The sequence below is a fragment of the Magallana gigas genome, chromosome 7 (genome assembly GCF_963853765.1).
Source record: "Magallana gigas chromosome 7, xbMagGiga1.1, whole genome shotgun sequence".
Classification (NCBI taxonomy): Eukaryota; Metazoa; Mollusca; class Bivalvia; order Ostreida; family Ostreidae; genus Magallana; species Magallana gigas.
The window spans coordinates 1,416,514-1,442,150 of record NC_088859.1 but is presented as its reverse complement, the minus strand read 5'-3'; the positions used below and the strand labels follow the sequence as shown (position 1 = coordinate 1,442,150).

General features: G+C 33.9%; 1 protein-coding gene and 1 long non-coding RNA gene across 2 annotated transcripts in view; both read left to right on the top strand.

Moving 5' to 3' along the window:
• Nucleotides 1–25,637, top strand: part of LOC105348537 (annexin A7) — a 104,108-nt gene that overhangs the window by 44,057 nt on the left and 34,414 nt on the right. The window lies entirely within an intron of this gene.
• On the top strand, nt 1,247–23,351 carry LOC136270244 (uncharacterized). The gene is made up of 3 exons (XR_010707991.1): nt 1,247–1,438; nt 14,782–15,386; nt 20,154–23,351. It is a non-coding gene; the product is annotated as an uncharacterized lncRNA (long non-coding RNA).

Here is a 25,637-nt window from a genome sequence, read left to right as displayed (position 1 = left end):
TATACACGCACGATATGATAGGATTGATACACGATAGGAAAAAATAAACGATGTTCATGATAAACGTATGATCGCTTTAAACGATATTTACGAACAAACTGATAATGGCAGAATTTGAGAGAGAACACGTACAAATAAAGATTAACGTGGAATTTCTTTTTAGTAACAATTGCCGAGTTGTTAATCATCGCTGCATCATTTATAGAATGTATAAAAATGACCAGTTAATTTTTTTCAACTAAAATTATGAGCTATAATGATCAATAAATTTTCTGTATAATTGTTAAAATTGTTTTCATTACCGAACACCAAGCCGATCGCCGCGAATATTTCAGCCCGAGATTAAATCACTCGGAAAATAGCGGGTTTAATTATTATAATATAAATCCAACTCTTGTATAAAGTAAATATAAAATCTATCATAAGTACATTTCTTTCTGTATAAGAAAATGATGCATTAAAAACGAATTATTACAGACAAGTTAAATAAATACTTACGCAGATACACATTCCGCGATCGATTTGTTAACATTGTTTTCATTACCACACACCCTGGCTGATTGGCGAGAACATTTCAGCCTGAAATCAAATATCACACGGAAAATAACGGGTTCAAAATACAACTCGGGTTTTAATTAAATATAAATTATATCATAAATAGTTTTGTTTATGTAAAATATGCTGCAACAAAATTATATTGCATAAAAGTTAATGTTTACGCAGGTATACACTCTGCGTGCGATTTAATATATTCGATATAAAGGTAAATATGTTACCTTGTTCCTAAGAACTTCGTTTTTCATTTTCAATGTTAACAGATATGATTTTCATATAATATTGGTTAATTTTGATCTTAAAAATTTTAAATTTAGTATCCTGACGGAATGTTGGATAGGATTTTACAATTCTTGTTCGATAAATATTCGTACAGTGTATACGGCGCACCGAACGAGTTGCAACTTAGTAATAAATTTACTTGCTTATGAAAAGGCACGAAACGATAAACACGATAGGATAAACGAAAGAATTGGTGAAATTAAACGATAAACCTGATAGGATTAACGCACGATAGGATAGGATTAACGCACGATAGAACAGTATACACGCACGATAGAACAGTATACACGCAACTATACGATAGGATTGATACACGATACGATAGGATAGGATTGTAAAAAATAACGTTGCGGGTACTGTATCAGTACTTTCAGTACTTTGATTCTATGAAAACAAATTATCTCCCTTCTCACATGACGTGGCTCTTCCGTAGTAGCCATATTGGAAAATAGCGACTGTCAACTTCGTTGGCAACATCGTTAAATATCTGATCATTTGGAGACCATCCAGTAATAGTCAGATCTTCAACATGCTAAAAAGTGTTCCAAAAATCTTTGTCTTTCTTTTCATATCCATTTTAGCAGATGAACACGATCATGTAGTAAGTATATTTTGCAGAAACCGGTTGACAAAAATGTAAATAATGTATATAGTTCCTTACATGTATTCAGTGCTTATGACATCTGTAGCATTCAGGTGGTTTAAAACGATTAATTGGAATTGGATAAAGTTTTAGATTAATTGCATGGGAAAAGTTGTGCATCAGGTAAATTACAATCGATTTAGTTGAAGATAAAGTCATACACCCTGTTATTTTATACTCTCTTACAGTTTAGCAATTTCTCTGAAATAGAAACTTTATTGAACCCTCTTGTCCTGGATATCCGGCAGAAGCAGCTGGTTGCCCAGGGTAACCAGTTTGACCTTGATATCCTTCTTGACCTTGTTCTGGATATCCACCTTGTTGAGTGCCTACATAAAGAAGAAATGTCACAGCATTTAGTTATATATACATCGTATGAGTTACACACAATAGGCTTAAGTTCAACTGGATTTTCATCAGAATTTTTCGACTTTTAAATTATTTCTAAAGTTTCATTATGATCTTTTTTGTGTTACTCATGTGCCTGGGAAACTCAACTTATTAATCTCGATATTGACATAAACTTATGCAGATATTTTAGCTAACATTTTAGCTAACATTTGAGAGCTGCAATAAAAGTGAATCTAGCAATAACCTTATAGCGTTTTCAAGTAGAGGAACTAGACAAAATCTACCTGCATGGTAATCATAAATGTATCATTTGCATAATTCACTTCATTTTTAAAAAAAAACCTAATTCAAACTTGTCTTTTTTTAAAAAGATCATTTTGTATAGTTAATTTGGCATGAACTTATTATATCAATTTGAGTTCTACAGCAACTTGCTCTTTTACCTCTGAAAAAGTTAGCAATATACCTTTTTTCTTTGAAACATTAACTTCGATAGCTAGCTGCTACAGGATGCTGTTGACAAAACTAAGGAATTATTTTTTTAAGCTTTTTGGAACTTTTAGACTAATATTTGTAAATATACCGGTACTCCATTATACTAAAAACATATAGATAAAGTTTTCATCCTTATTTAATGAAGAAAAACAACAACAAAAGGAAAGCTGTCAATGTGACAGCAAACCGGGTTTTCTTTTGTGTGAACAGCATTTGCCAGAACGACAGATACACAAGGGTAAAACAGTATCACCCCTCTCCTTCGGGGGGGGGGGGGGGGGGGGGCGGCGGCTTTGGTTTGTGAGATCATGTCCTTTAACTTAGTGTTTTAAAATAGGAGACCTAAAGATGCTGTCGTGCAAGTGCCATAGCCCTTGGAATTGTTGGGGTTCTCAACACATGCATGCCTTTGAACACTCTAGTTCAATATTTATCTTAAAAAGGAAAGATTTTATTTTCTTATTTTATCATTTATTGCACATACCTACATACTTTAAATAAAGAGGTACTGTAATTTGTGATCACTCCAATAGCATTCTAACAGTCCATATTCATAATTGTGGTGCTTAGTGATCAATGCAGGAATGGTAGTTTGTTGTCTCCTGAGAGTGAACTGATTCAAGCTGAAGATTATTTGTAGTAGAAAGGAGTTTTTTTAAGCTGCGGTGTTTGTTTCAACTGGTCAATATTGAAGTCACCAATCAAAATATTGGTATTCACAGGTGAGATTATAGAGTTAAGTTTTTCGCATATGGTGTCAATATTAGCAGTTGGATGGCAATACACACTTGTAATTTTCAAAGGTTTATCTGAATTCTGTAATCTTTTTTCCTTCCATTCCCTTTGCCTGAATGAACTGATAATTGTCAATAGATTTGTCATTTTTTATGTAGACAAATATTCTACAATGTGGTCTATGAGGAGTTTGTTGATTGGAATAGAATTCAATAGAATGAAATCCCTGAAGTCTGTAATATTCCAAAGGATCACAGCGCTGAGCCCATGTCTCCAGTATAAAGATGAAATCTATTTGTTGGAGGCGAGCATCATTTCTGTACTCATCAATATGATTGTGAAGTGATCTAGCATTGTGGCACACAACTGAATTGAGATGTTTGACTTTGTGGAAGGCAACTGCTTATAAACTATTTGACAATCACTTCGGAGTCTGGATATTTCAGCGCTTACTGTGTTGTCTATAGTAATTTTCTTGTGATCAAAATCTAAAAGATGGAGTCTTTGCAAAGATGTAACTCGACTCAAAGCTACATTAACAATGTGGCTTTGGATACGCCCCTTAAATGATATAACTGCATTTGACAGAGAAATTCCTTGACATTTGTGAACAGTAGATGCTGCTGCAGGTTTTAATGGAAACTGTTTTCTCATAACGTGTACAGTTTTATACTTTCCAACTTGAAACTGTCTGGTAAGGAAATTCACCGGCGTCCTCCAAGTACGGTTAATGTTGCTTTTATAAAGGTGTCTGTATTCCTTTCTGGCATCTGATCCAATGTCTTCTTGGTCAGAGAATAAAACCCAGAGCTATATGGGTTTATTGTTAGAAAGCTCCCCATGCAAGAGTTGGCAAGATGCTCCATTTGTTAAACCATCTTTTATGTCCACATTTCGTATCATCATGTAATGAGCACTAACATTAAGTTGCAATTCTGTCAGCAAATTCTGAGTTTTTTTGTGGAGGTTGACTTTTAGCAATTTCCAATACAGTAGATTTGACATTTGCAGAGGCTTCTTCCAAAGTGTAATCTGATGCTTCGGAAATATACATTGGGTCATCTATGTTCGCCAAGGCCGTTTCATTGTGTTGATCTACAAGTGCATTCGAATTATACAAATGAATGAACTTGCTCAGATCTAAATGTTCTGAAAGATTTACAAGTCTTGAAAGTAGTGTTTGTATATCAGCATCATTTTGTTCTCCTTTCCTCACTCTGTTAAGTAAATGGGCAAATTCTGCATCATCGTTTTGCCGCATGACCGTTTTCAATTCAAAAAATTGGAGTTGCTCTGTCCAAAAATTAGGCATTAAAGGTCCATAGTCTGAAGAGCTACTGGTAAATATCCATTGGTCCAAAACTGGTCGTAACTGAAATAAATCACCAACTAGAAGCAAGGAGATCCCACCAAATGCTTCTTTGGTACAAAATATTTCCTGTAGCCTATTATTGATGAAGTTAGACATATGGATCCCCACCATTGAAATTTCATCAATTATGAGCAGTCTGAGTTTTATAAAGCGACATCTGAGCGTGTTCAGTGTGCTATGATCAAGAGGCATGTAGGTTTTCAAGGAATGACTTGCTGGAATACTGAATATAGAATGTAAAGTATTTCCCTTTATATTATAGGCTGCTTTGCCTGTTGGTGCACCAATGACAACTTTAAGTTCATCTGGGTTTTCGCCTGCAGTGTCAAAGAAGCGCATAACTGCTTGATACACTACTCTTAGGGCATGACTTTTGCCGACGCCAGCTCCTCCTGACAGGAAAACAAGATACAGCTTGTTAGTTGTTTTTGTTAGATGTAAAATGTAATAGAAGAAGGTTTTTTGTTCATTGTTTAGTGAACGTACTAATTCTCTATATTCAATATCTGAAAGTTTATTTTGAATGACTATTTCTTTGGTGGTTTTACCAGGGCATCCAATGTCTAGTCCAATGTCATAATTACGACTTGTTTCATTTGGTGGTTGAAGCAATGATATATTGTCCTCTCTTGCTTCCTCACTGTCTTCTTCTGTTTGACGTGCAGTTGGTGCTATGTTTGACAATCTCCTGACTGACATTTTCCATTATTTTATCCATATTACAGTCACTGATACAAGCATTGAAGGTTTGTCTGACTTTAACAGTTGTATTTTCAAACTTCTTATACTGTATTTCAAATGAAGAAATTGTTCCCATCATTAAAAGTTCTTCTCGCCAAGGATGGAATAAAATAAGCTGTTCCCTGTAATGTAATTCCGGATCTTTTTTTTCAGACTACATTTTACATATCGTATTATTTTTGAAGTCCTTCTTTTCACAAGTCGACTTCCATCTGGTAAAGGCATTTCAGTTCCTGCAACTATATTTTCAATGTTATTGTCTATAATGTCAACCTCTTCTACTGGTTCTTTGAGACCTTTTCTGTTATAGGTATATCTGTCAAAATCAGATGCAAAATGTGCAAGTGTCATATTCTCTAATGATGGGGGTCATTCCGAGTACCTTTGTATTAGTCCTGTGCAAGTAATATCTGTAGAGTCATCTGGAAGACCTTTGAGTCCTGAGGCTGGTTTCAGTATTTCTATCCGTTTTTCAGGTGGGGATGTATTAATGAATATCACATCTCTTGAACTCTGTGTTAGAGGTAGTTGCATTAGGAGAAAAATTACTTCTTGTGCTGATATTTCGCAATGATTGAGGAATTTATTGGAAATTACTCTTAGTTTCTCTCTGATACCCAAATTTCCCTGTTTCACTTCCTGTACAGCATTCTGTAACAACATACTCATGCCTCTCTGTGATTTCATCATGTAACTTGCTCTGTAAACACATACAGCATATGGATCAATCACATATTGCATATCAGTGTTTGCTTGCCCTATTCTAAGTATATCTAAATTGAAAGAGTTTATCCTGATATCTTTCACTGTTCTCTTTAAGAAAACACTTTTTTCTTTGATATCGAGGATCTAACAGCATTTAGATACTCAGTATAATCAACTTTACATTCATCTAGAAATGAATTAAAGTCCATTTCAACATCACTTGTAAGCGTTTCTAGAACTTTTGTGATTTTGTCATAATTGACCTTATGTTTCGGAACATCTGATTTTTCTGTATCTGTTGACAATGGCTCCAAAATCATCGTTTCAGTCATCGAAGGTATTTGGAAACCAAAGCGACATAGTCTTTCTAGTTTTTTTTACACGATTTAGAGTGTCGGTGTTTCTGTAGTTTCACAAACTTTTTGTCCTCTTACATCTGACATCTGATACATCTGAGGAGCATGATATATGAGAATCAATGAACTGGAGTATTTCATCAATCTGACTAGATCCATACGTAGGAGAATTTTTCATCCAGAATAAACAGTGCAAGTGTAGAGATCCACGCTGCTGGAATTCGACTCTTTTGTAGAAATCTTGAACTTTGCCTATAGGACAGTTTTCGGATTTTAAAATGTTATTAAAGAAGAGTTGTGTTCTACAAGAGGCCCATGGGCCACATCGCTCACCTGAACAGTAGTTCCATGTAACATTCTATTTCGTAGCATATGCTTTTTCTATTTTAAACATTGAACCCCTTTCTAGGGCCCTAGTATTGGTCCGAGGTGTATGGTTGGCTTTAACAACATAAATAGTAACATGTGAATGAAAATGTGTAGCATTGCGGCGGGACCGCACGTACACAGCCTGAAAAACTGAACCTAGAGGAGTTCCACATCAAGAGGAATAACTCTCAGACTGTACATAACAACATCAAGAAAGATAACTCTTGGTTCCACTACATTAGAGTTTACACAATTTGAGGATCCTTGCATAGTAATCTCACAAACTGTCGCACTATAGTTCTCGAGAAAAACTTTTTAAAAACATTTTCAATATATCTTTCTATGTTAATCTTTGAACCCCTCTTGGGGCCCCAGTATTAGTCCAGTGCCAAAGCTATATTTATTTGGAATCTACATTATTTAGGGATGCTTGCATAGTAATCGCAGAAGCTGAAGCATTATAGTTCCCTAGAAAAAGATTTTAAAACATTTTCCCTTTATATTTCTATGCTAAATTTTGAACACCTCTTGGGGCCCAAGTATTAGATCGATGGTCAAGGCTTTTATAATTTCGAATCTACACTTTTTGAGGATGCTTACGTAGTTATCTGACAAATTGAAGCATTGTAGTTCTCGAGAAGAAGATTTTTAAACATTTTCCATATATACTTCTACATTTAACTTTTAACCCATCTTGGGTCCCCAGTATTAGTCCAGGGGTCACTGTTTCAAAAGTATCGAACCTACATTATCCAAGGTTGTATGCATGATAGTAATCTCACAAATTGAAGCATTGTAGTTCTCGAGAAGAGGATTTTTAACATGTTACCTTTATATTTCTATAATAAACTTTGACCCCCTCTTAGGGCCCCAGTATTGGTCCGGGGGTCATGATTTTACCAATTAAGAATCTAAATAAGCCAGGGATGCATGCTTAGTAATTCCACAAACTATAACATTGTAGTTCTTGAGAAGAAATTTTTTAAATGTTTCCTTTATATTTTTTAAAATGTGTGAATTTGGAACCCCTCTTGGTGCCCCATTATTTGTCTGGGAGTCACAACTTTTACAAATTAGAATCTACATTACTTAAGGATGTACATGTATGCATAGAAATATCCCAATCTGTTGCATTATTGTTCTTGAGAAGAAGATTTTAAAACATTTTCCTATATATGTTAAAATTTTAGCCCCTCCTGGGGCTCCACTTTTTGTCCGGGGGTCACGATTTTTACAATTTAGAATTTTCACTATATATACAACCTTTTGTGTAAATATTGGCATTTTTGGGGCAGTAGTTCTTGAGAAGGAATTTTTTAAACATTTTTCCTATGTAGTTCTGTGTTAAACTTTAAACCCCCGCCTGGGGCTCCAGTTTTGGTCCGAGGGTCACGATTTCTACAATTTAGAATCTTCACTATACATATCAAATGCCAGAACGCCCACAAAGGCCTCGAGCTGACATTTTCTTTAATATAGGTAATACCTATATTAAAGACTATTAAAGACAGAAATTTAAATTAATGATACCTAAGGCTTAGGTATCATTAATTTAAATTTCTGTTCCAATAGTCGTATTTCAAATAATATCAGAATAAAAACATTTTGTGTAACTAAATTCGTACAAATTATAGTATTTATTGCCAAGCAGACAACATACAAATACACATAAAACATGGGTTAATCAACAAGAGTTCACAATAGCCTTCGCCATGCATCGGGACACATCCGTCCTCGACCAGGGAGCCCGGGAGATAGAGATCCGTGCACGCACTGAGTTAGGTCGTACGTACAATAAGTCCATAAATACCACAATATGCAACTATATTTTTACATGCAATTTTAACATCACCATGTGAATGTATCCTCAGTATATTTCCTTATAAAATATACGTAGTGATGCATTTGTAATACAATGAATCATAACTCATCATATGGTTACAAAAACCGAAGGAATTTCAAAGTTCAAAAATAAATCTTCTTTCTGCTTTAACACTCTTGAACAAATTTTACAGGTTCATCATTTGTAAACGAAGGTAACACATTAACAGTGTTTCCCTAATTATAATAAAACATACCTTTTTAAAATTTAATTTCCATGTGAAACAAGATTATCTATGGTATGGTTGTTTACATAAAAATCCACACCACGTGCGTTGATCTGCCGTATCTATAATGCTCAACCAAACTAGCTGCAATATTGCAACATCACAAGATAAATTTATCGCTTACATTTATTTTCGAGACCGTGCCCGATAACAAATTAATTTACATATTAAATTTTATTTTTATCGGACACGGTATCCAAATAAAATGTAAGCGATAAACTAATATTTGGTGAATTTTTACACCTTATCGTATTCATCCGCCATTTCTTGATTAAACAACCTTAAATACATATGCAATGAGTTGTCAATAATCAGGGAGACACAGTTGGGTTTTTGGGTGCACAAATTAGTTGAATAAATGGAACAAAAGTCATGTAAACATTTTTTTCTATGTGTTTCTATGTTAAACTTTGAACCCCACCTGGGGCCCTGGTTTTGGTCCGGGAGTCACGATTTTTACAATTAGAATCTTCAGTATATATACAAGCTTTTGTGTTAATATTGGCATTTCTGGCGAGTGGTTCTTGAAAAGAAGATTTTTAAAACATTTTTTTCCAATGTATTTCTATGTTAAACTTTGAACCACGCCTGGGGACCCAGTTTTGGCCCGAGCCATATATAGGCTTTTGTGTAAAAATTGGCACTTCTGGTGCAATGGTTCTTGAGAAGAAGATTTTTAAAGACACGCACCCTATACTCACTGTTTCTCAATTATCTCTCTTTTGAAAAGGGATGTGTCCTTTATTTTAACAATTTATAATCCTCTTTCCATAAGGATGCTTTGTACCAAATTTGGTTAAATTTGGCCCAGTGGTTTTTGAGAAGAAGTCGAAAATGTGAAAAGTTTACAGACGGACGGACGACGGACAACGGGTGATCAGAAAAGCTCACTTGAACCTTCGGTTCGGATGAGCTAATAAATGAAAAGGTCTTGCACAGGTGGTGGGATCTTTCTGAATCAGTTCACATCGTTCCATCCAATTGAGATTTTCTATCTCTTGATAAGTAAATTTACGTTGTGGGTTTTCTTAGCTAATATTCCAAGCAAATCAAGCCAGTGGGTTTCAGCTGCAGAAAAAGTTGAAAAAAAGGAGGTAAACCCAACTGGCCTAACATTGCAAATAATTCTTTTTGTTTGCTTTGATAATATGGCGGTGATGATCTGAGTGATTTCAAAAATGTAAAGCCTTCATCATTCTGCAACAAATTGTTGGTATTCTCAGAAGATTTCAAATGCCCAGCAGTATATGAATTATTTGTTGTTTTCTTAAAGCTGTTGTTGCAATGTCTTTGACTTGTAGAGTCTGCAGTTTCTTTAGTTTGAAGAAGATGTTAGACACACAATCTTCTGTCGACATTTCGTAACTCTACTTTACAAATTGTACTGAATGTCACTGGATTTTGTCTCTCATCATTTTCTGTTCTCTTTTGACCAGCAAACAATACAGGAAAAGCCTTTTCTTCAGAATATTGATCAAGGTACAAACTGATGGGGTGATTCTTCTCACCAGGTGCTATTTGTAAAGCATGACGACCATCATCTGTAAAATCAATGTTTTGTAATAGAGTGTCTTTATTACCAGATCAAGAGGATTCTTCTGCAGTTTCTTCACATCATCTGTCATCATCATCATCCTCTTTATCTGTAATAATTCCTAAATGACTTTGACATGCACTCACTGACTTATCATTTTTATCATTTTGCATGTTCTGAACTGTATCTAAATCCTCTTTTGATGCAAAATTGATATCATTTTTAATTTCCGACAACCAGTTTGTGTCCAATTTTATACCTTCCTGTTTATAAAGACGCTATTGTCAATCAAATACTAAGCTAGGTTATAAATCACTTTGGGTCTAACAGTCTCATGAAGCATTGATGATTTATACTGAAGTCTTCTTTTAAACAACAAATGGATGGTTGCAGTGTTTTCAAACCTTCTTGGAAGCATTGAAATAACATCTGTTGGATCCATAGGAACATTTACTGTGTTGCCATAGATACCTAGTTGTTTTCCTGCTCCAAGTTGCTTAAGCTGCATGAATGGGATCCTCAGAGCTACACATCTCTCTTCTGTCTGAGTTGGATTTAATTCAGTTAAATTATCTGGTAACTCTTCATACTTGAATCCGTTGCAGAAAGCCATTGGTGGGATTTTTTTCTCCATTGTGTATTTATAGCATGTCTTGCAAATCCATTCACTATTACCTACACTTTTTGTTTCTGTAAGAGTCTGATTCAGAAATTGCTCAGGTATGCCTTTCTTCAAATATGCAAGTATTGTTACTAAGTAAATACTATGCTGGCAAAATGTTTACTTACAACACGAGCAAACATAGTCATCGCCTCGTTTTAATAGGTCACGAAATATTTGTATCTGAGTTTCAATAGTTTTCTGCTTTCTTCGCTTGGAGTATTTGCTGTGGAGTGATGTGTTTTCTTTTTTTTACTCCTATGCCTCCACTCTTTCCTTTTCCTTTTTTCATTTTCTTTCACCTCATTAATCTTGCGTCTTTTGATTCGAGTCAAGTTTCTATTGGTGTTTTCCTGAAGTTTTACCTCAGGTATAGAACGTCTTTTGGTTCGAGTCAAGCTTCTATTGGTGTTTTCCTGCTGTTTAACCTCAGGTATAGAATGTCTTTTGGTTCGCGTCAAGTTTTTATTGGTGTTTTCCTGTAGTTTAATCTCAGGTATAGAACGTCTTTTGGCTCGAGTCAAGCTTCTATTGATGTTTTCCTGTAGTTTAATCGCAGGTATAGAGCGTCTTTTGGCTCGAGTCAAGTTTCTACTCATGACTTCACATTCTGATAGTTCAGCATTACTTCGCCTTTCTCTTCTTGAAATATTTCATTTAAGGTTCTCATTGTGTCTATATTCTGGCATTTGTCTTCGTTTACGGCGGGAAATGTTGTTAAGCTGCTGCTTTGAAAGGTGTTCTTTTTTCTTTTTTTGTCTCTTACTTTGATGATCAAAGTAGTTTGTAAGCCAATCATTAGAATCTTGATTTCTCTTTAGTTTTTCACTTTCCGACAGTTGTAACTTTTGCTTCTTTGGAAAACTTTCAAGTTCATTTGAATAATGTGATAACTTGCGCTTTGTTTCATTATTAACTGTAGCAGTGTGTGTAGTATTTTTTCTGGGTTTCTCTTTAGTTTTTTATTCTCTGACAATTCCTGAACCTTTTGTTTCTTTTGAAGAATTTCCAGCTCACTTGAATGGTGTGTTGATTTGCCCTTTCTTTTATTAATAACTGCAGCTCTGTCTGTTGTATTTTGTTTTGAGTTTCTGTTTGGTGTTGCATTTTCTGATGATTGTTGTGCATTCTGTTTCTTTGCAAGATTTTTCAATTTAGGTGCTTCATCTTCCTTTGAAGTTTTAGTCCTGTGAAGAAAAAAACACCCATACCAATGAGATACATGTATATATTAAGAAAATGACATTTGTCATTATTGTTATTTCTTGTGTTGATGCAAACCAGATTCCGTTACACACTATGGATTTTATTCATAGGAGGCTGTAAAATGAAATTTTTTTTTTTCAGAATTAGTATTCATCACTATTTCCTTGATTATTGACACCTTTTCTCTCTCAGTCTTTCTTTCTTTTTCTGTCTATGCTGTCTGTCACCACTAGTTCTAACTTTCTTTGGCATGGTATGAAATTATTCTTTTATCAATCTAAAACAATAAATTTATTGAATAAATCAATGCATGTAAAAGTGTTATGTACAATAGTGACAACCAAAAGACATGTTTATAATTTACACAGTAGAATTTTACTTTACTTTAATTAGATACACGTAAAAAGAACACATAGTTTGTAAATTTGGTTTATAACAATAATGAACATGATAATTGTATGTGTATAATTTACACATGTTTTAAAGAACATAAAGATTAAGTAGATGAACAGTCAATGACAGCTTTTTATTATTACTGTCATTTTTTTTTCAATGTTTTTTTTCCCGAAGGTCCTATTTCTTTTCTTCTTCAGTAGGGACAAACGTTTTCTCCATATCAGTATCAGAAATTTTTTGCTTCTTGGCTGGAGTATCTTCCTGTGAAGAAGGTAGAAGTTCCTGTTGGGAGGGTAGACTGTTAAAGGATTCATCCGTCACTTCTGCTGCATAGTCATCAGCCTTTCTTTTAAGCTTAAAATTTTCCTTTTTCAACCTTGCCAGCTCCAGCTTTCCATCTCTAGCCAATTTTTCAGTTTTAGAAATTGTTCTTTGCTTGTCTTTCCATGAGTTGAAATTATTTCTGCCATCTGTAAAATTTCATCCAGTGTCTTTTTCACCATGTCATCTTGCTGTTTTTGTAATTTTGCATTGATCAAGCAACCTTTTATTTGTTAAGTTTTGGCAACAATATTCTCCGCCACATTAATTATGGCTGTAAATTTTTTTCCATTATGAATCTGCAAAGAAAACCTAAATTGAAAAAGAGATGTGATGTCTTAGGTGACATCGTTTCAAAAGCAAAGAGATACCAACTACATGTGATTTCACATACATATGTGGGTCAATGTTCGTAAGTTGCCAACATTTTTCTGGTGAGGAGGTTAGTTCGTTGGTGGCAAGTTTGGGGTTATCTTAATGATTATTAAACTAATGCTTGTATATATGTTTGTGAGGATGTAAATTCATGGGCAAGGGATTCCCACAAAATCCCCAAACAAGCCCCAAACATTGGCCCCCTAATAAGAGTGATGATTTTAAAGTAATTTTAAGTGCAGCAGAGTATAATTGCAAGTTTTTATATAGCACTTTTAAATTGCAATGCATTTCTCAAAGCGCTTTTACAATTATTACCCCAGCAGACCTTAAAGCATTCCAGAGCCTTCTCAGTGCGACAGCAAGTATACTTAAATATGCTAGTCAAAATTAAAAGACTCTTTACTATTTTGTATTAGCTCTTCAGAGAATTATGAAATTTAAAAAAAATTAGCTGCAAGCATTGAAGGTAAAAATTCTTTTCAATTTCTCCTTTTTAACACACTTAATCACACACACACACCCACACACACCCACACCCACACCCACACACACACATATATATATATATATATATATATATATATATATATATATATATATATATATATATATATATATATATATATATATATATATATAATCTAAAAATGATAAATATCCAGAATAAAATCACAAATTATGTATATATATAAAACACACAAACACATGTACAACACAAAAGTGCATGGTTATTTAAGCCATCTACTCACTAACTAATGTTCCATTAAAAGCAACAACAACAAAAAAGTCACTACTATTATAATAAATTATAGATATGCATTGATAATTTCCAAGAATGAGCATGGAGACTTGGTGAGTAAATGTTACCGCTTCCACCACTGGCAGGATCTTTTGATGCAGTTAAGGAATTGTGAAATTTAGACTACATAAAAAGATATAACCATGCAGTGTCATACGTAGCAATGAAAATGCAATACTTGCTTTTATAAATATATTATTTCTGCAAAAAATGTTTAATATAAATATGCAAATAATTTCCTTTTCAACATGTTCAATGGTTAAAATGCAGACATTAAAACAACGACATTCTATGCTAAGCATCACACTAATGTTAGCAAAACTTGAGACTTGGAAAAAATGGAATTACATAACCTTACTAATGCTATTCACTTTGTTTATATTGCTAATCCAAGCTGAAATTTTTTGTGTAAATTCAAATACATGTATTGAATAATTATAACAAAAAACAGACTCAAATATTACTTGGTGGCAATTGAAGTTCTGATAATTTATATGCATGGTGCAGAAGGCTGATGCATCCATGATTTAAAATTCTACTCACCATAATACTGATGTGTTAATCACTTTTCAGAAAATTCTTCCTCTTCGGAAATTTCTTCTTTTCAACACCAAATATTTTATTTACCCAGATTGATATTTATCTATTAAACGCTGTATTTTATTTAATTAATTATTACTGCTGAATTTAATGCAAACACGATCTGCACAACCTTAAAACAACCTCCTCGAAGACACGATCCAGCTTTAATTACCTTTTTACTCTGATTTACAGACGTAATAAACATCTACATAATTAAATTACTCACACATCAAAATGTAGCGCAACGCTAAATACCATTTATACATTTTGGTCATCTTCTGGGAAAATGCAGCAGCAGGACTAGTCTCGTTCAACCAGACGCTCGGCTGTCTCCGTAAATCTCCGACGAGCAGAGAGACTGGTAAAGCGTCACGTAAATGTTTGTAACGTCAAAATGAGGCTTACCAAAATACCGGTAAATAATTTGATTGGTTGAAAGAAACACACCTCCTAATTCATGTAAACAATGACGGAAGAAAACTATATCGGATATTTGTGATGGAATGAATTTGCCATTTAAACTTAAAGATCTCAAACTAGAAAGTTTAAAAGCGGTTGTGAATGGCAAGGATTTATTTGCAGTACTACCTACGGGATATGGTAAAACCGTTTGTATTCAATTTTACCAAAACTACTGTGGGGGACAAAAGTGAAAGAACGTTTTCCAGATGACTGTGATCGAAGTTCTGCGGTTGTGGTGGTGTTCTCTCCATTGGTATCTTTAATGAAAGATCAAGTCATTAACATTAAAACTTTTGGAGTTGACTGTGTCTATATCGGAGAGAATCTGAAAGAAGGTGAATATCTTTTTTAATAGCTTAAGTTAATTACAAGTGACAGCGTACATAATCATGATAATATGTAGAAGTAGTCTCAGGAAAATACAAGCTTATTAAATTAACATATTAGAGTTACCGTATGCATCAGTGCATCACCCCCCCCCCCCCCCACACACACACACACATTGAAAATTATTACATGTACTCTAACACCCACCAATATCGCCACATGACATCCTAGCTACAGCCAGAGACATATATATGTATATGGCACGCCAAATTCACAAAAATGAACTAAACATTGTTTCACAGTCGATAAAGTAGGTTTATCGACTGTTAAATATAGTTTACGGATCGTAAACTATAGTTATCGACGTTTTCACATCTATAAACTATAGTTAACGCGATAATCTATTTTTCACATCTGTAAACTATAGTTAACACTGAAAACAATCATTTGCTGTTGTTTAACATAGTTCATCTGATAAATAGGGTTTTATGATCAGTAAACTACGGTTTACAAATCTAAAGCACGCCAAATTCACATAAATTAGCAAAACATAGTTTCACAGTCGATAAACTAGGTTTATCGGCTGTTAACTATAGTTTAAGGATCCTAAACTATAGTTACCGACGTTAATCTATATTTCACATCTGTAAACTATAGTTTACGAATGCAAATCTATATTTTTCTGTCTGGAAATACACGTTAACAATAGATTTTGCTGATAAATATAGATTCACATCTGTAAACTATAGTTTACATTCGTAAACTATAGCTTAGAGTTGATAAATATAGTTTCACGATTGTGAAACTATATTTATCAGATAAACTATGTTTTACAATCGTTAATTATAGTTTTCGGTTCTAAACTATAGTTAACTGTCATTTATATTTATAAATTATATTTAAAAGACATAAAGTATATGTCACGATCCTATACATAGTTTTGAGAGATAAACTATAATTTACGTTTGTTCATCATAGATTATCGTTCTAAACTATAATTCACGTTTGTAAACTATAGTTTACGTCTGTTAAACATAGTTTATGAGTCTAAATGTGTGTTAACTATATTTTTCAATTTAAAATCTCGAGTAACCAATCGTGAGAGGCGATGCAAAATGTGCGCCATTGTAGAAAATGGCTCTTCTTAGGGAAGAACGTGCGAGTTTGCCCTCTGTACACAATTGCATAAGGAGAATTAGTTCTCTGCTCGATAATCTGAGATGCCAAGTTACCACCAACCCTTTTGATCCTACTATTTTGTCTGATATACGCCGTAATCTACAAAGGTTGGAGTCGGCAGGGGAAGATGTTGTTGATTTAATTGAATGTCAGTAAATACAATAAAAAAAAGCCCGCGTTTTTTTTATTGTTGTTTGTATTAATTTTTTCTAAATCAAAATAAAAAATGTTAAGTTATTTTAATAATTTCAATTGCCATTAAGTTATCGAAAAATCACTTTTCTTGTAAAAAGGAAATATATATCTTACCAACCAATGAAAATGATCTTTGTTAAGGCAAAATCTTATCTTGCTGTAACTAGGGTTAACATATTTATGATTTACGAAAAAAACTCTAGTTAACTATAGATTCAATCGTAAACTATAGTTTAGGGTCGTAGTTAAAATATAGTTTCACAGAGAATTCCGCATGTCAGATACTAAATGAGAGATTCTGTTTGTAAACCATGCTTTACAAACGTAAAACTATGTTTATAACATTTTTGTGAATTTGGCGCCTTAATGTCTAAATAATACAATTTGATTTCGTGAACTATAGTTTATAGTTGTTAATCATAGTTTAACAATGGTGAAACTATATTTATCAGATAAACTATGTTAAACAATCGCAAATGATTGTTTTCAGTGTTAACTATAGTTAACAGATGTGAAACATAGATTATCGCGTTAACTATAGTTTACAGACGTGAAATATAGATTAACGTCGTTAACTATAGTTTTCGATCCTTAAACTATAGTTAACCTAGTTTATCGACTGTGAAACTATATTAAGCTCATTTTTGTGAATTTGTCTGATAAGGCCTAACAAAAAAATATGTTTGTTTACGGTTTCCCGACCGACCCTATATTTAATCGCCGACCCTAATTGTTTTTATCCATCGTTAGAAATCCGGAAGTCACACGTGGGTACGTTTAACTTTTATATTCATCTTAATCTGTCAAGCGTTTGAAATCGAAAGTGAAAAAAAACATGGTGACAATATCTACGTCCACATGTTCTCTGCAGTTTGAAGAATGCGCACACATAAAGCAAATGCAGTTAATATCGGCATTTATCCAGGTGTTCGATCGATAACATGGGGGAAATGAAAAGGTTCCCGATTTTGAAGTACGAGGCAAACAACATGGAGGCAAGATAGTTTTGACCACAGGAGTCGGCGATTTTTATCAATTTCTTGAAAATAAATGAGAAACTGGCAAAATCCTACCAGTGAGCTTCGTGAGCGTAGCAAGCGAAGCGACAGGATGGCAACGAGTTTTCTAGATTTTCTTTATTTCGATATCCAACCGATATTATACACCAGACATCCGTAGTGTTATTTTATCAATTTCTTGAATTTATTTCCCTAAAATTATCCTCAAAAATCATTTTAAATCCATTTTTGCACATCTCTATCATGGCCATGTTTGATGCTTGTGATGTGCAATATCATGTTTTTTAAAAAAAATAATGGGTGTCTGTTTTGTATAAAAACTTAGCATATCGAGACATTTTCAAGGAACATTCTGCATAAAAATATATAGTCTGTTGCTCTATTGATACTATTACCAGGTCAGGCGCAAATCGAAAATTAATCCTCAGGGGAGATCTCTACTAAGCATGTTAATTGTTGCAACAGCAGACATAAACTATTTTTTTGTATTGTCTTATTTATTTCTAGAACACATTTTATCCACCAATTAATGAAGATAAAGTTTAAAATCAATAAACCTCTAGATTTTATATTTGATTACAAGTACCTAGATTCTATAAAATAGACTATAAATACGAGGCACGATTTTTACTACGAAACTGAAAGGGTCAAATAAAACCACGTGGTCAAAAATTTAAATGACAATAACATTCACAGGGGTGCATAAGGCAAACAAAAGTAAGCATGACACAATGGCAAAACAGTTTTGTATTATCAGTTTGCGAGGGTTGGTCGGAAATTATTGAGACATTTACTCTTGTTCTTTTAGGAAAAGAGATTTACCTTTGAAATTTCACCAAAATGTAAACCAGAATAAAGTTTATCAATGTAAAGAGTTTCTTTTCCATGGCATGAATAGATCATTTTTGATAAGTGGATCAACGTGCCTGCGTCCGGTGACCCAACACAACCGCAAACTTTTCGCAACGTCACTTTAACGCTTCTCATTGCTCCTGTGTTTAAACACCTTACAAACGACCGGAAATAAGAATTATTTTTTAATTTCTCATCTTTTGTTTTGATTTCAAGATGTCATCATTTACATTTTCTCTCATTCTTGATTTTTATTTTGAGTTCTGTTTACCCTAAAATCAAATTACTGTGAATGTCTCCTGCAGTCATTTTGTTTTTATTTTAGAACTGTTGACAACAGTTAGTGTGTAAACAGTACTGGATATTTAGTCTATTTGTCTTAATTCTAGTCAAACAATCAGTGAAAAAAATATGATGAACTGAAGCTCTGTATCCCTGGTTATCGTATAGTTTTGGTTTAAGGAATTGCGTGGCCTTAAAGGTCTTCTTCTGAGATTTCCACAAGTTTGATGTATATTCGATGTGCCGTCTTGAGGTCAAAATTCAATGTAATGTCGTTGTCATATTTTCTATTGCTTGGTAAATATGTTTGTACCAAATCCATATTTTACCTCGAAAATTAGTGAAACTTAATCAAAAGTTAGTCGCAAAATATAGCAAAACATATTTAACATGAACATATTTAATTTGATTTCTTTTATCATTAACTGTAATTCTACGGACACTTTGAAATGGGATGTTTTTTAGTTTTTAGTTTTTTAGTTTTTTAGTCTCCGAGATTATGCCTGCGCCAGGTACCCTGTTTTTCTACCGTCGTAAACAAAATATTTAATTAACTTTCAATATTACTTTGTTTAATTATTTGTTTGGAATTACTCAATGTTTATGCCAATTTTCGTAAAAATTTGTCACTTAGAAAGGGATATATTCGAGTTGTCTCAAAAATTTCATGTATCTGACGTTTCTGAAGTTGTGTAAAAAAAATAAATAATAAAATAAAAAAATAATCCTACCTACCGACCCTATTTTTTTTCAGCATGTAACAGTAAACAAACATATTTTTTTGTTTGGCCTAAATGTAGTTTCACGATTTGTGAAACTATAATTAACAACTCTTAACTATAGTTTACGATTGTAAATTATAATTAACAAATGTGAATCTATATTTATCAGCAAAATCTATTGTTAACGTTTTTTTTACAGATAGATAAACTATGATTATCATTCGTAAACTATAGTTTACATTCGTGAAATATAGTTTCACTAATGTAAACTATAGTTATAGTTAAGGATCCGTAAACTATAGTTAACAGCTGATAAACCTAGTTTATCGACTGTGAAACTATGTTTAGCTCATTTTTATGAATTTGGTGTGCCATATATATTATAGTAGTTAGTTAGTATATACGTCCCTGCTACAGCTTTGGAAGACTTTTTTTGGAGAATGAAATCAATTTAATCAAAATAATTGAATTGATTAAAACATATATGAGGACTTTGCTGAATAATTATCATTAACAATTATTACAGGAGTATTAGAGAAGATAAAAAATGGAGAGGTTCCAATTCTAATGATGAGTCCAGAAATCCTTTTTACTGGGTCATGGAGAAAACTCTTTGAGACAGGAATATTTAGAACTAGAGCAGAGCTTGTGGCAAAGCCACGAGTAGGTCTTACGTTGGCGAGTTGAAAATTTATATGATTTGGTGTCAAACGATTATAATGACTAATGACTAAAATTTCACTTCTGCTTTTGTTATAAAAACGTGTTGTGATTGAAAGCCTGTAAAGAGAGGAAGAAAATGTTTAAGGAAAACTATTTGTCGAACACAGTTTGTGTAGTTGTTTTGTAAACTCTTTAAGGCCTGTCACACCAAGTTGCGTTCACAGGGGGTGTTCACGGCGTTGTAAAATTTATGGAATCGCCGTAGGATCGCAAGGAAAATTCAGAAAAGATATACAATTTTATTTAAAAATTTTACAAGTGAAAATGTCACGGCATCCTGACGGCGACTGAGGTGTTCTTACAGAGCCCCCAACTACGTTTCCACAGAGTTCAACTTTGCGATTGACTGCGCTCTCGTTAGGTATCCGCCGAGCGCTCATGACGTGCTAGGAGTTTTTACCGCGCGTCCACGGCGTGCTCTGCGCGCTGACTGCGTGCACATGCCATGTTGGAGACTTTACGGCGCTGTCACAGCGACCTTACTCCACTTCTACGGCGTGTTTATCAGAACACAGAGTCACGGCGCGTACTTTGTGCATGTTCACAGTGCGCGCCGTCGCATGGCATTCTAAAATGTTCTAGGATATCCCATCGCGGCGAACGAAGATGCTGTTGCGTTGTTACGGCGCTGTAGGAGACTCTAGTTCGTTTACCATGGCGTTTTACATTATTCAATGACGCAGTGGGATCGCCGTGAGGACGAAGCTCCACTGTGACAGGGGTTTAAACAATGAGAAGTTTAACGGCGAGTTTTTAAGGGTAGCAAGGATTGATATATACATGTACTCATGATTCATGTAAGGAAATGTATTTTTTTTAAAACGAACCTGCCTTAAAAAACACGTAACTTCTGTAATAAAATCTTTCTTATTTTTTTAAGACTATATGCAAGTTTGAAATTGTTGCCTGCTGTCAAAATTTGTTAAATAGTCAAAATTGATGGCATCTCTGAAAATTTCTTCAGGGCTGATATTGTTTAATAATATGAGTAGACTTGAACATTCAAAATAAAAATCTAGTATCAAAGATCATCGCGAGAATTAAAGCATAAGTGAGCGTCTAAATTTTACACCTGATATAAGGACACCGCTATCTTACGTAAAATTAAATAACATTATTTACAGAAATGAATATTACTTCTCTCGACGATGCAATAACATGCAAAATCCCTATATTTATGTCAGTTTTTTGCGTGGACCCTGAGGTCCACGCAGAAAACATATAAGCGAGGTTAAACCGGATGCTATGGGGGAAAATTCAGCCTGCGCATGAGCTAGCCTGCTTCCTGTGTGTAATGGGTAGCTCAGGGAACCAGGCAAGCACACGTTTATCTGAATCGGGATCGGGATTACATGCCATATACACACATAAGTTCAAAGGCGCTGTAATTGTAAAGTTGTCGGTAAACAGTACAGAAACAAAGTATTCCTTTCAAAGAAATGATCGGCATGTGATATGAACTGTCAATATTATGAAATAAGTTAATGTTATGCCGAAACTACAACATGCATCAAATAGGATATTTGCAATGTTTTGTTGTTTTCCGAATACACATGTAAGTTAACTTTACTTTTATAGTAGGCGAGGTAAAGTACTTCCCGATTAAAATTTTTTAAGCATTTAAGAATGTCACTGTATAAAAGTTTAAATCTCAAGAAAAATGCATCAAAATATGAAATTAATTCACACAAAGCTGTCACTGCATAGTTAACAAAGTAGTGCACATCGTAATGTGTGCGCAAATACTGTAAACCTACTATTATTCGCGACGACTTTATTTCGCGATTTACTTCTGATAAATTGGTTCGCTACGACTACTGTTCACGGCCAAGCCTTCTCCATACCAGTCTTACCATAACAACCATACGACAACGAATGGTTCGCTGCGAGAAATATTCGCGACAACGAGGCCCTCGCGAACCTCGCGGAAATTTTTTCGCAAGGGAATAAAAGTTGGTTAACAGCAGTAGAATTCGCCGAATGCCTGATACTAAACATGCAAACCTCATTAAAAGATATATCATAATTATCTTAGAAGTATGAACCCTTTAAATTCTGAGATAAAATGTCAGGGCTATACATATACGTAATACAACGTACAAATTTGGTGGTTAAAAGCAGGGGGCTAGAGTGGGTGGAATCTCTGTTCATCTTAAGGCTTTCACGTTTTCGTTGGAAACACATGCAAATGGTCCACGTATTATAGTCCTTTTTTAAAGGACAGCAACTTGTTTCTCCTTTATCGGATCAAAAGTAATTCTCTCGGAGAAAGTTTACGTAACTGTGTATTTTGAAAAAAAAAACCGGGAGAAACTTCAATGAAAATAAGCAAAAATTATGGTGTTACGTTTTTTATTTTCAGTTAATTCAATTAAATGTGACAAAGGGGCATATTCGGTCGGATTTTTGGGGTAACATGTACATGAAATAAATTTGATGCAAGTTCCATGTTTGTGGGTTTTTTTTTTTTTAACTTTTCTCTGTTTAATCATAAAGATATATCAAAAAATTAAGTACATGTCACAAGCAATATTTGCCTTCCCTTTTAACTTGTATTTAAATAGATTGGGTATTCATTGTTGACCTAAAATTAGTATTCCACTGGCTGTAGCTAACCTTGTAAGTAAATTAAGTTGCATGACAACCTCATACCACAAAACTTCAATAAAACTTTTTTTTAAAATCAATTTTTATATAGTTAGCAATAAATCCCCAGGAACACATGTCCATCTCACTGAAGTGTAACTATTTTATGGAGGCAGACATGTCGCTATATTATAGTCTGTAAGTCTAGCTGCAATAATGTAGCCCTCTCCGATTTTTTATATCTGATGTTTACTGGAGAGAGCTACAATTCCACTGGATCTCCGTAATGGTGCAGAATTAAGTTTTTAATGCGGCTGACTTCGGTCTGAAAAGATCGATTTTATATTTGTTTTCCTTGAGATAAAATGATTTTTTAAAACAGGTTGAACAAATTAATCGTATATAAATCAAAACCAGATAAAACACATCAGCACGTTTACCAGTCGTCTTTTTCAGCAGCCATGACAGTTCTCGCGTGATTTTATGGGATGTACGCTTGGAGTTTTGATGGGCTTGATAACGTGAATGTCAGTGTAAATAATTGATCTTACCTCGTTATATCACTAAAACATCATTTAAGGAAATAGTATATAATGGAAAATTCATATTTACCGCGTTAATTATGTTTATAATAGGGGAATTCCTATATTCAGTTCAATATCCGCTCCTGAATTCTCATTGGCTGTCCCAAAATAAAACCGGTCAAGGTCAGTAGACATGGCGGACAAATTAAACTTTCGTTGTTGACATACACGAAAAGTAACCGATTTATGGACTATACTTGATATTTTTGGATTAATTTATCCCATAGACATCTACAACGTTTGAGTTCAGGTTAGAAATGCAAATGTTATTGTCTTTTATAAACGATTTGAGACGAAATAGTTGCGGGAGTGAATCACTCCCGCACTTGCACCATTACGGAGATCCTATGGAAAAAAAAAATCGGGAGAGGGCTACATTATTGCAGCTATCTGTAAGTCATGTGAACTAATCTGTCCACACTTGCAATACTTTGATGATTTCTATGGCGACCGCCTGCATAGCATAATGTAGTCGTATTTCATAACATCATCCCAAGAACAAATTACCTTTGACTAAAAACTTTTAATTATAATATATATTATTCTGTTCATAACTATATATATAACAGAAGTTTAGCGTGTTCAACAGGTTAATTTATTATAGCCACGTTCTCAGATTACGTATACGATCTCGCACCTTTAATGTGAAAATGAAAGTCTTATTGTTTGATAATTGACCACTTTGAAGAAAGCCCCTTCGAACTGTTGATTAATTACATAACAATTGATGATCTGCAGCCATTAATAACCTGGGGCTATATATATGTTCTGAGCTGTGTGCGCTGAAGCGACACACGATTTTCGGTAGCACGTGACGATTGAATTTACGCAATAAAGAAAGATGAAATTTACAAAGACTGACCGAATAAAAAAAAAACGCATGGGAAAGAGAAACACGTTCAGGAGAAAATGTTACACATAAGAAGAAGTCACTATCCAATGATTTTCGAGAGATCTGGAATTAAAAAAAAAAGCACTTGGCAGCGGGGCGGTTGGAGGGCAACACAGAAATAAATTCGTTTTCACAATGAAACGAACGACCATGTAGAAAAACTACAAAAGTTATTAATATGTGACCGATAGAATCTAAACAAAACTTGTTTCAAAACTCATGTGAATATTCTTTAAAATAATCACCGAATGCCTCAGTTCAGGACATTCTTTTATCGTGCCAGCACCTACCGCAAACATGTTCCATGGAACTTTGATCATAATTTGATTTGATTTTTAAATTACCTTGTACGCTGTCGTATAAATCAATGCTAAATAAACTGTACGAGTAAAATAAATTTATCAGTTTACCTTAAACCAATATAATTGTTGAAAACATATTAAAAAATAGTTGCGTTCGTACAAAATCCCAAACATGCACGTGTGATAAGGTACATGTAGAAGATGTCCACTTGCGCGGGATCTCCTCGCCCACGTGCGAGGGATGATCATTATTTAAAGGTTTTAATATTTGTGTTGTTTTTTGTGTTGTTGATTGAAAACATTATTTGTACAGTTTTTAAAACATTTAAGACTAACAAATCAACCATTTAAATATGTCTGACGAGTATTTCCGATTTGGAGAAATATCGCTTTTATTAATTTTCAGACCGACTATTTAATTTACTCTCCAATGATTAATTTAAATAAATACAAAATGAACAAATGTTTATAACATAAAATAAAACAGTGTACAGTGTATTTACGGCTATATAAACTCAAGCACATTCATATTCATGTAAGTGTGCGGGTGCGAATCTTGTGTATTAGATAACCGTTTACCTCTAGGTAGTGCAGCCATGGCTGATTTCTTCGGCCGCAGGCGAAGTATATATTACGTAAAGGTTTAACGCATAAACACGTCATGCACACGCACAGCTCAGAAGCTAAGAAAATTTGATAAGTTTGCAATTTAATGACTAAATCTATCAAATAGAAATTCTTTTTTTTAACTTAAAACCCACAATTGATCTATGTGTCTGATATTGCATTAGATTGAGAATGGCATTGCTTTTTTTTTAATTAACATTGACACTTTATCGTTTAATCCAGTTGAAGAATAAACCTTTATGTGTAATCAAAACTGAAACAATTCTTCAGTTCGCAGCTAAATTAACTCATTTATG